Source organism: Lineus longissimus, chromosome 12 (genome assembly GCF_910592395.1).
Source record: "Lineus longissimus chromosome 12, tnLinLong1.2, whole genome shotgun sequence".
Lineage (NCBI taxonomy): Eukaryota > Metazoa > Nemertea > Pilidiophora > Heteronemertea > Lineidae > Lineus > Lineus longissimus.
In genome coordinates, this window is record NC_088319.1 from 4371453 (window position 1) to 4381053 (window position 9601).

Here is a 9601-nt window from a genome sequence, read left to right on the forward strand (position 1 = left end):
AACATGTGTATGGGGTCGGATTCTATTCCACGATATCCATTTTCAAAGCAATCGATGTCAAAATAAGTTTATGCACTGTTTTCTTTGAATCAAATTTAACAAATACAGTTATTGACGCTGGTTGTGGTTTTATTGATTAAACGTTGTCTTGTTAAAGCCACAGTTATCTTGCTAAAATCAGGCTCTATTGCATCGGTTGTGTCTGTCGCAGCAGAACTAAGGACACAAGTTCAGAGAGGTGACTAAACATGCTATTTTCGAAATTCACCATTTCCTGATCAGCGCCTCTTGTAGCGGAGCTCTGAGACGTAGACGCTGACGTCCTCAATTACTTCGAAATTGATTTACTTTTGGCGAACTATTGACCAAACGAAGCTTGATATGCCTAATTATTCTTGTCGCATGGTAATTGTGTGATTTTACCTTTGATAGATGTTGTTGTGAATTACGTGTACGCTCTATTAAACGTCCTTGGTTTCAGTTGATGTGTCTGGCATTTGACCGACGAATGTTTGGGGTCAGCGCTAACTGCAGTCTTTATAAAGAATGTTATTTGTACACAAATGCATTTGAGATATACACGTACGCTCGTGCCATGCAAAATTCTGCATTTTAACATAACCCAGGAGGCTCTTGGTTGAGTTTCCAAAAACTCTCAGTTCCGCAAACAGAAAGAGGCTAGCTATGATTTGTGATAGCAATGTATTTCAGAATGTCCCTTCGACAATCAAATCGTCATTGATCCATTGCCGAAATATGCTTGTCTTAACAGAAAATTTCGCGTTTAGGAGGTTTTCACAAATTTCGCGAGTAAGTCATGATTGCGAAAGCATTCTGCCGCGAAAATCCTTTCCTTTTCGGCAAGAATTCCATGTCATTGTTGGCATTGCATCCAGCTACAGGTCCTATTTTGATCGAGGTGTTTAAAGAGACTGCGTATACAGTGTACCCTTTGCAATTAGCACGTATCGTAATGACTCCTAAAAACCACAAATTCCACATGTCTTGAATAGTGCCCAACAATCGTTGGTCCTGGGTGCACCTTAAGTGCACCCAGGACCAATCTTGGTGTACCTTAACTTCACATAAAGATCCTTATGTGCACCCAGTGTGAAATTCGCGCCGATTAAAAACCTGCGTCCAAGGTTGAAAATGGTATGTCTGTCTTGTAGCAAATCACAAAATCTCGTGTCGAACATTTGCTCTATTTTTCGCTTAAAAAGTGTATAAATATACAGTTATGACAGATGGTGGTAAGAAATAAAGAAAAAGTATTTTTAAGAACATAATACTATTTACTATGTCATTAAGTGTGCTGTATGAAATGATTCCCCCATTCATACATACATCCGTTCATAGCACACGTGTGCGCAATGACCCCTAGATCCTGCCACTGATGTCGAACTGACAATGACATTTTGACGCCTCGTTTACAGTTCGTGTTCAGCAAAATTGCGGATGTAGAGCAAAAGCACGCGTTTGTCATGCTGATGCAAATATTTACTCCTAAACAGGAAAAGATATCATTCTAGGCCCTCTTACTACAATCAATCCCCATGGCAAATATATATGAACAACAGAAAGTCCCCATGCAGTGAACCTGGCCATGCTGCCTATGTTTACCTAATTAGCATAATGTAGGCCAACACTATGGGTGCCCCCTATTATCAGTTAATCGTACTACTCATTTCAATGGAAGCCTTAACAGGTGTGAGTTAGTGTTCAGCAAAATTACGGATGTAGAGCAAAAGCACGCGTACCCCACATCGGACACAGGATTTTTAATCGGCGCGTATTTCAATCTGTTTGCACATAATGATCCTTTTAAAGCAGCACCCAGGAGCATCCTGGGTGCGGTGCTGTTAAGGTACACCCAGCTTGGTCCTTGGTACACCTAAGGTGCACCCATGACGACATTTGCCCTTTCGACGACACTGACTGTATTGCATGTGTTAGGTCGACTGAAATATTGTGAAGGATAGACACCTACATGTAGATGTAGGTGACACTAGTTAATTTGTTTTAGCTATATCGTGTATTCAAAAATGCTCAGAAACAATCCCATGCAAAAAAATTTCTGAAGAAAATCTGTTGAGAAACCCTTTACCTTTACAGTATTCTAAACGGATTTTAATAGGTGCTATATAGGTTTTTCATGTATGATTTAAAAAGTTATTTTAGTTATATAGAATTTCTATGTTTATAAAATACATAGACTATACTGTATATACTATATAGATTTTTTTTCACATGGGATCTTATAGTTTATAGGTTGTCCTTTACAAACCCTATACAGGTGCTATACCGGTATAGATTTTATATAGCCTTTTTTGGCCATTTTTGGCCATTTTCTTTAAAGATTTGCTCCGGAGGATTTTGTCTGTGGTATAAGTTTGCAATGACACCATCAATATCTCGAGAAAGCAGGTAATCCAATCAAAAATTATATTGCGTGTAAATGCAATTCATGACTATATGGGAGTTATTGCTGGTCCTGACCAACATTGACAGAGCTCTAGCAAGTTTAGTGTTTTCCTCATTTCAATTCATGGCAATGGACATTAACGGAACTGATAGCAATTTAACTTTCGCAATCTTACGAGTTCAGTCAATTCTTCGATGTGGTATGGCATGCTCGAATATTCAGATGTGCGTTGCCTTTTTCTCCACCCCCCAGAACGGCCATGACCGCCATGATCAAACGGAAACCTGCCATCTTCACAAGAATGCTGCTACCAAGGACTGGACTTGTAGAGACGGGAAAACAGGACATCGGCTTTGGAAAAAGCAGGTAGCCAATATTTCGGTTTTTATATTCGCAACCTATTTTGCAATAAAGACATAAATATTGCGTGCGCAACCGGTTAGACACTAGGACGGCGTTGCTTGCCCTACTGACAAGCTCGCATTGGATTGTTTGATATCGGAATTTCGTTAGTCCTAGACTGGTTGCCTACCAGGGCTAAAGAAGCCATATTTAGTATATTTAGTGTGTTGGGTTTAATTACAGTTAGTATGAATGACTCGTTCTATGGAACGATCTCCATCATCCGCGCATTGCGCCCATAATTGTTAGAACTAAAATTTTCTTCAACGACGTTAACCGGAGCGCCCGAGACTGGAATATGAAACTTTATGCAGCTGTTGAAACAAAAAGCTAATTCTCGTGGGAATGCATGGCGTACAGTCAACTGAGGAATAAGGTGTACACCTACACTTCAACTTTGAGGGTAAATTATGGTCGTCTGATAATTACTTCGATTCAACTGACCTGGTAAACATTTCTCACAAATATATGATAAATTACGTGAAACTGCACAATACTACTTTCGAATTCAGACCGACCTGTGTTTTAGGCGTACCTGTCTATGATAAAGTCGTATTTCAAGTCGTGCACTGCAATTTGGATAACCACTTCGTTGTAGCCATCTTATACACTGATCCAATTTGATATTATAAACATTACTGTAAAAATCCAGATGGAATGGCATAATGAAAACGTTCGTCGATTAACTGAATATTAGATAACCGTACGTAATTCAATATCGGAGATGAAGTCGGAGTGGGACTCGGAACGGGACAAGGCTCCGATTTAGCGGAATCTGCAATAAACATTTGAAAAGTTCCATTAGTATCAATTTGCTGAAACCCCTATATTTATATCGACTTAGAAAAAAAAGACCCAACCTGTCTATAATATATACAGGGTATACCAAAGAGGCTGTATCCGCCTATACGTTAATAATGGGTTTATATAAACAAGATGAGCGCATTACTTATGAAGATTGTCTAATCAACAGAGAGAGACAGCCTTCCATCTCTCCCATAATGTAATGTACTAAAACCTAATTTCAACAATTTCATCCACTTCATTTAAAGATGTCATATCTTAACTTTTAACCGCCACGCCGAACTAGCAGAGGGGCACCTATCGGTCGTACCGTGATCTAAGGATCTATGGCCAGTTCCCACCGTGGGCGGCATCAGTATTTTACCACACAGGGCTAAGTGTCATAGTCACAGTGGCTCTTTTTCATTACTCCTCGAGTCCTTATCGTAACGTCTACGTCTACAGCCAAGATGATATAAGCGGAGATTTTAAACTGATGTATCATTTTCATTTTAACGAGCTCGCATTTATTGCTGGCGAATATGGCAATGATGTCATAGGTGTTAGCACTCGTCGTGGACGGAAATCTGTCGCTGAAAAGTTTCGAGCATTTCAATTCGATTTGATTGGAAGTAGCAATTGCCGAGAGTTGATTCTACCGTATGGTGAACTTGAGAAAAGCGTCGGTCCAAAGAATTCGAGGTTCAAATATTTCAAAATGGTTTCATGTGGTGAGAATGTTTTCTTGGAGTTGACCTTTCGATGCAAATTTCAGCAGCACAAAAACAGGGGAAAATACCTGTTTATGTCTTGGTTAAATTGGTATAAAATAGTAAACATAGGGTTTGTTCTTAAACTTCGGTATGTCAAAAGTCTAAAAGAGATAAACTACTCTCTTGTGCCTGAAGCCAAAAGTGCTTTATTATCTGATATGGATAACATCATGTTAGAGGATATCCGATGTGATTTGAATGGTTATCTCTATAAATCATCAGCTAGAACACACTCCATCACCATCTTAGAAAAACCGTACGAGTATAATAAATCCACGTCGATTATCTTACGTGATGATTTTTTCAGAAAATTGGGAGACTCCGCAATTCTGTCTTTGTTAGGATCATATAATGTCGTCGTTGAGGTTCATCGGGCGAAGTTCGTTACCATATTTTTAAGTAAGCATCCTACGGAGAGCTTTAGGCTGAATCCTAAGAATCACGCTCAATTTCTGTTTAGGTTGCAATTGGGGCCATGCCTGGATGAATCCGAGGTGGAAGCTAAGAATACGTTATTGATGACCTTACGTGACCCTTTTGTCTCCAACCATTGGTTAATAGTCGGTGCTAATGAAAGATTATTTGCCTGGCCCAAATTCGCTACTGGTAAGCAAATGACCGCAAAGGTATTTACTCTGTAACAAAGTACTCGGGTGGACTTATATTGTTGATAAAGCTGAGCTGCACGAACAAATCTCACAGTAGCTGATTAAGAAACTAAGATGAGACGGATACGGCACAGCTATGGATGCAATATTTCTGACTGCTACTATGTCTAATAATTCACTACGTTATCTTTTCGGAATTTGCACACTAGAATCTTTGTCTAAATTCTTATATCTACTATATATTATAGTAATGAAACACAGCCTTGGGCAGCCGGTGTCATATTATAGTTGACCAGGTTTAGGAGCATTGGTTAGGCAAGAGTCTTTAAATAAAAATATTGAAAGACTCTCAGACTGGTTAAAAGACTCTGGTCAGGCAAATCCCAAGGATACTAAGTAATCTTGTTCTGAGCAACACCACTATCTTTTGATAAATGTGATGTGGTCACATTCCGGAGTTCAACTAAGTGCCCTTGGTCAGAACGATATGAAAACACTATGAGCAAGTCGATGACTCTCATTTGAATGACGGTCGCCGTATTTGAAAGATCATCTTTCAAATGAGAGTCTGGAAAGAGTCAGTTCGAACACTAAACTGTTATTGCAATACAACGCAATAGTTTGAAATTGAAAGTGAAAGAAAGCGTTATTCGGAGGTTTCAGCTTGCATCTTCTTTTATTGACGGTCATGGCCTCTATGGACCATATAATACAATCCATCAGAATACAATACGGCTGGAGACCTTTTCCAGGGGGACATTTTCCACTTCTACACTGGATTGTGTGACCCAGTTCAATTTTGTCATCGATCAATTGAGTTCACCATCGCGTTGCAAAGATATCTGGTCGATCATCTTCATCGAATCGGAGTTTACGTCCTCATTTCAAAGATGTCTGGTCGCCGTCGTCACCGAGTTGGAGTTCATGCTAACGTTCGTGTTTCAACGATCGCTGGTCGAGTGCAGTCACCGAGTCGGAGCTTCTGACCACGTTTCAACGATCTCAGGTTGATTATCGTCACCGAGTCGGAGTTCATGCAAATCTTTTGATCGTTGTGTTTGTATTTTTTATGTCTATTTTAGACTACTTCTCAATGTTGGCTAGATGCATGATTTGCTGTAATGTTATCATTAATCCTGTGGTTCTGGTCATCATTTAATCGCGAGGCTTTCAAGCGTCCTGGGATCACTTGATGAGCTTGAATAATTGGTGAGATAGAAGACATTTGCCAGTAAGATGAGGTGTGATTTAGATTCGATCTAAACCTTCCGACGTCCGCGTTCATTCATGTATATATGGTCAGGTCAGCTAGCGTCTGCTATCTCATGTCATCACTCCATTCCCGATTGAGGGTCCCATGGAATCGCATCGTTTAGCTCAACTTTACTCATTGGACTTTTTTAAATTGTATGGCTTGCGATTCTGTCAGGTCCGGCCAGTGGAGACCAGTTTGCCACTGGCAAACCTGCAGACCAGTGCAACCTGCTCAGAGTCCGACAATCGGCGACTAAACCGGTACCCCAACCACAGTCTTTGACTTTGGTGTGGAGGGTGGCCAGTAACCCAGATGGAACTAAACCCAATCTCCATCTTCAGAGCTGATGAGCTCATTGTCCAGCCCTTGGCCATCTATCGACTCCTGCAGTGGAGATGGCCTCCACAAGGAGTTACCCAGCCCGTGAATCAACATGGCAAGGAAACAACGAAATCCATACCGGACTCCAGACTCTTCTTGAGTGGTCAACATTCCTAGCGTGGGCCTGGAACGACAGGTTTGGTTCATAAGGACACCGCTCCAGCAGTTCTGAAAGCAACTAATTGGTAGCCCCTATTGCACCAACTGTGAAATTACTAAAAACTAACCAGTATTCAGTTGTTCCAAAAAAGGGAGGTAAAACTACCATTAAAATGGTTAAGAATTAACATTTTGATAGTTAAAACAACTAATTTCACAGTCAGTGCAATAGCAACTACATGTACCAGAGTAGTAAAACATAGCTACAATTAGTTACTTTTACTATTTAATTTTAAAAAGAGTACTGACCAGTCTCCAACCGTATGATGACTGTGAGGATCAGCGCAAAACCATTCAACCTATCAGTTGTCCAGATCTACGCTCCAACAAGCTATGGATCCGAGGACAGGATGAATGGCTTTTACGACGATTTCATGGCTACTATGCAGTCTCTCTCAAAGCAGGACATTATTCTGGTAGTCGGGGGCTGTAACGCAATAATCGGCACTGACGCCTCAGACTTATTGAAAGGCAACGTCGGGAGATTTTCCTCAGGAGTAACATCGAGAGGGGCCTCCGGCTAACTGAATTTGCTAGATTCCACGAACTCGCCATATAGAAAACACCTTCCCGCCTCAAAAACTCAGTCGAAAGACAACCTGGCATTCACCTAGTGGTAATACACACAACAAGATCGACTACCTTATGGTTACGAAAAGGTTCATGAGCAGCATCAACATGGCTAAGACCAGGACCTATCCAGGAGCAGATGTTGGATTTGACCATGAGCCTATCCTCAACCCAATGGCGCTTTTACTATCCTCATGGCAAGCTACAATCCACGCCCGAGTTGTCCCTTTGAGATACTGTATTATGCTAAATGACCTTGAATAACGTGTGACAGTGAGAGACTGATATTTCTGCTCATATGGCGGAATTTCAAATGTTAATTGCTTAAAGGAATTGGCGGCTTTTTATGGCAGTTTGTTTTTTTTTTCCTCTGGTTCATAATGAGTAAACTTTTTTTCTCAACGAGTTTGATGCTTTTCCAATTTTTATTCCAGCTCTTAGATAGTAGAAAAATGCGTCATTCGTTATTTCTGGTACGTACACGTCTTGGCGCGAAAGACTTTTCCCGCCACGTGAGTGCACGCTGATATTCGAGTTCACATATGAACCCCGCTATCAAGACGCAACGTCATTTCCATTTATCTTCGCACTTGCGGGGTAACCAAGCGCCATCAGCGTGACGACAGAAGTTCGAGATCAGCACCAAGAGGTCACAGGGTAGATCCATGGCTCCAGGAAACGCCTTACTAGTGCATCGTTCCACGTGGAAATGGTCGACGCACGGAGAGCTAACTCGGGTCAAATCAGAGTCAAAATCGAAAAAGGGTGATAATTCAGTCTGATTTTGAAATTTCCTCTTTTTGTGCAATTTGTTGATGGAAACTACTTAATATATAAATTAAAAAGAAGTGACTGGGCAGCCGACAGCTGAATAATATTGCCCTTAATAATGCCAATGGTCTTTTAATGCCAACCCGCTTTAAAGTCTTAATTGGGCATCTCATAAAACATAACCCCTGCTGGAATGCAAACAGGATTTTAAAAGTAGGAAGCAGATGTTTAGACGTTTATGCTATACCCGATTAAACGACTGATAAAACGATAGAGATAATATATACTTGTTCACAAAACTGAATAAGATCTTAACGATCTCATACATAACTTATCTCGATTTTGGCCCGTGAGAGCCTCTATAATTGATTCCTGTCGCATGCAGTTACCTGCGATGACCACCGTAAACATGGTAAACGTGTGAGTTTTGTCACATGCAGTCATGATCACCGGTCGTAGTGACAAAAAGCACTAGTCTGCTTTAGTTTCAATGATCTGGATACGCAAGCTACGTAATAGCTACGTAACTACATTTTGTATATCAACATGCGCATGGGGTCTGATTCTAATCTGCGATATCGATTTTCAAAGCACTCGACGTCAAAATATAAAGGTTTTCTTTGATAATTCAATTTAATCAAATGCAATTATTGACGCTGGTTGTGTTGTTATTCATTAAACGTTGTCTTGTTAAAGCTACAGTTATCGTGTCATGAGGATCTATTGCATCGATTGTGTCTGTTGCAGCAGAACTAGGAGGTGACTAAGAATGCTATTTTCGGCCTTTTTCCTGATCAGTGTTGTAGCGCAGCCAGTCTCATGATGTGGGGAAAATATTTCTTTCCGTCATCATGTCGACTGTTTTCCCCGACAACAGAGCCAACACAGCAGCTCCGGCTCTATAGAGGCGCTGATCAGGAATTAAAGAGGCTAATTGTGCTTCGGAATAGGATCCGAGGCTTAGGGTCTATATTGAGATACCAATACCATTTACCTTGTTGCTAAAATTTCGTCGAAACCTGCGCTGGTTTTCAAATCTAAACTACCTTTTTTTCAGTATTCAAAATTTGTGAGATTAATATATTTTGGAATTGATTTACTTTTGGCAAGCTATTGACCAAACAAAGCCGGATATGCCAAATTATTCTTTTCGCATGGTAAATGTGTGCTTTTACCTTTGATATATGTTGTTATGAATCAAGTGTACGCTCTACAGGCCCTGAATTATTTTCCTTTGGACAATAGAATTCTATTGTGTATCCATTGTGTGAAGGAAAATAATTTTTGGGCCACCCTGTATAAAACGTCCTTGGTTTCAGTTGATGTGTCTGGCATTTTACCGACGAATGTTTGGGGTCAGCGCTGACTGCAGTCTTAGCGTATTTAATTTGTACACAAATGCATTCGAGATATTCATGTACGCACGTGCCATGCAAAATGCTGCATTTTAACATAACCAGGAGGCTCTTGTTTG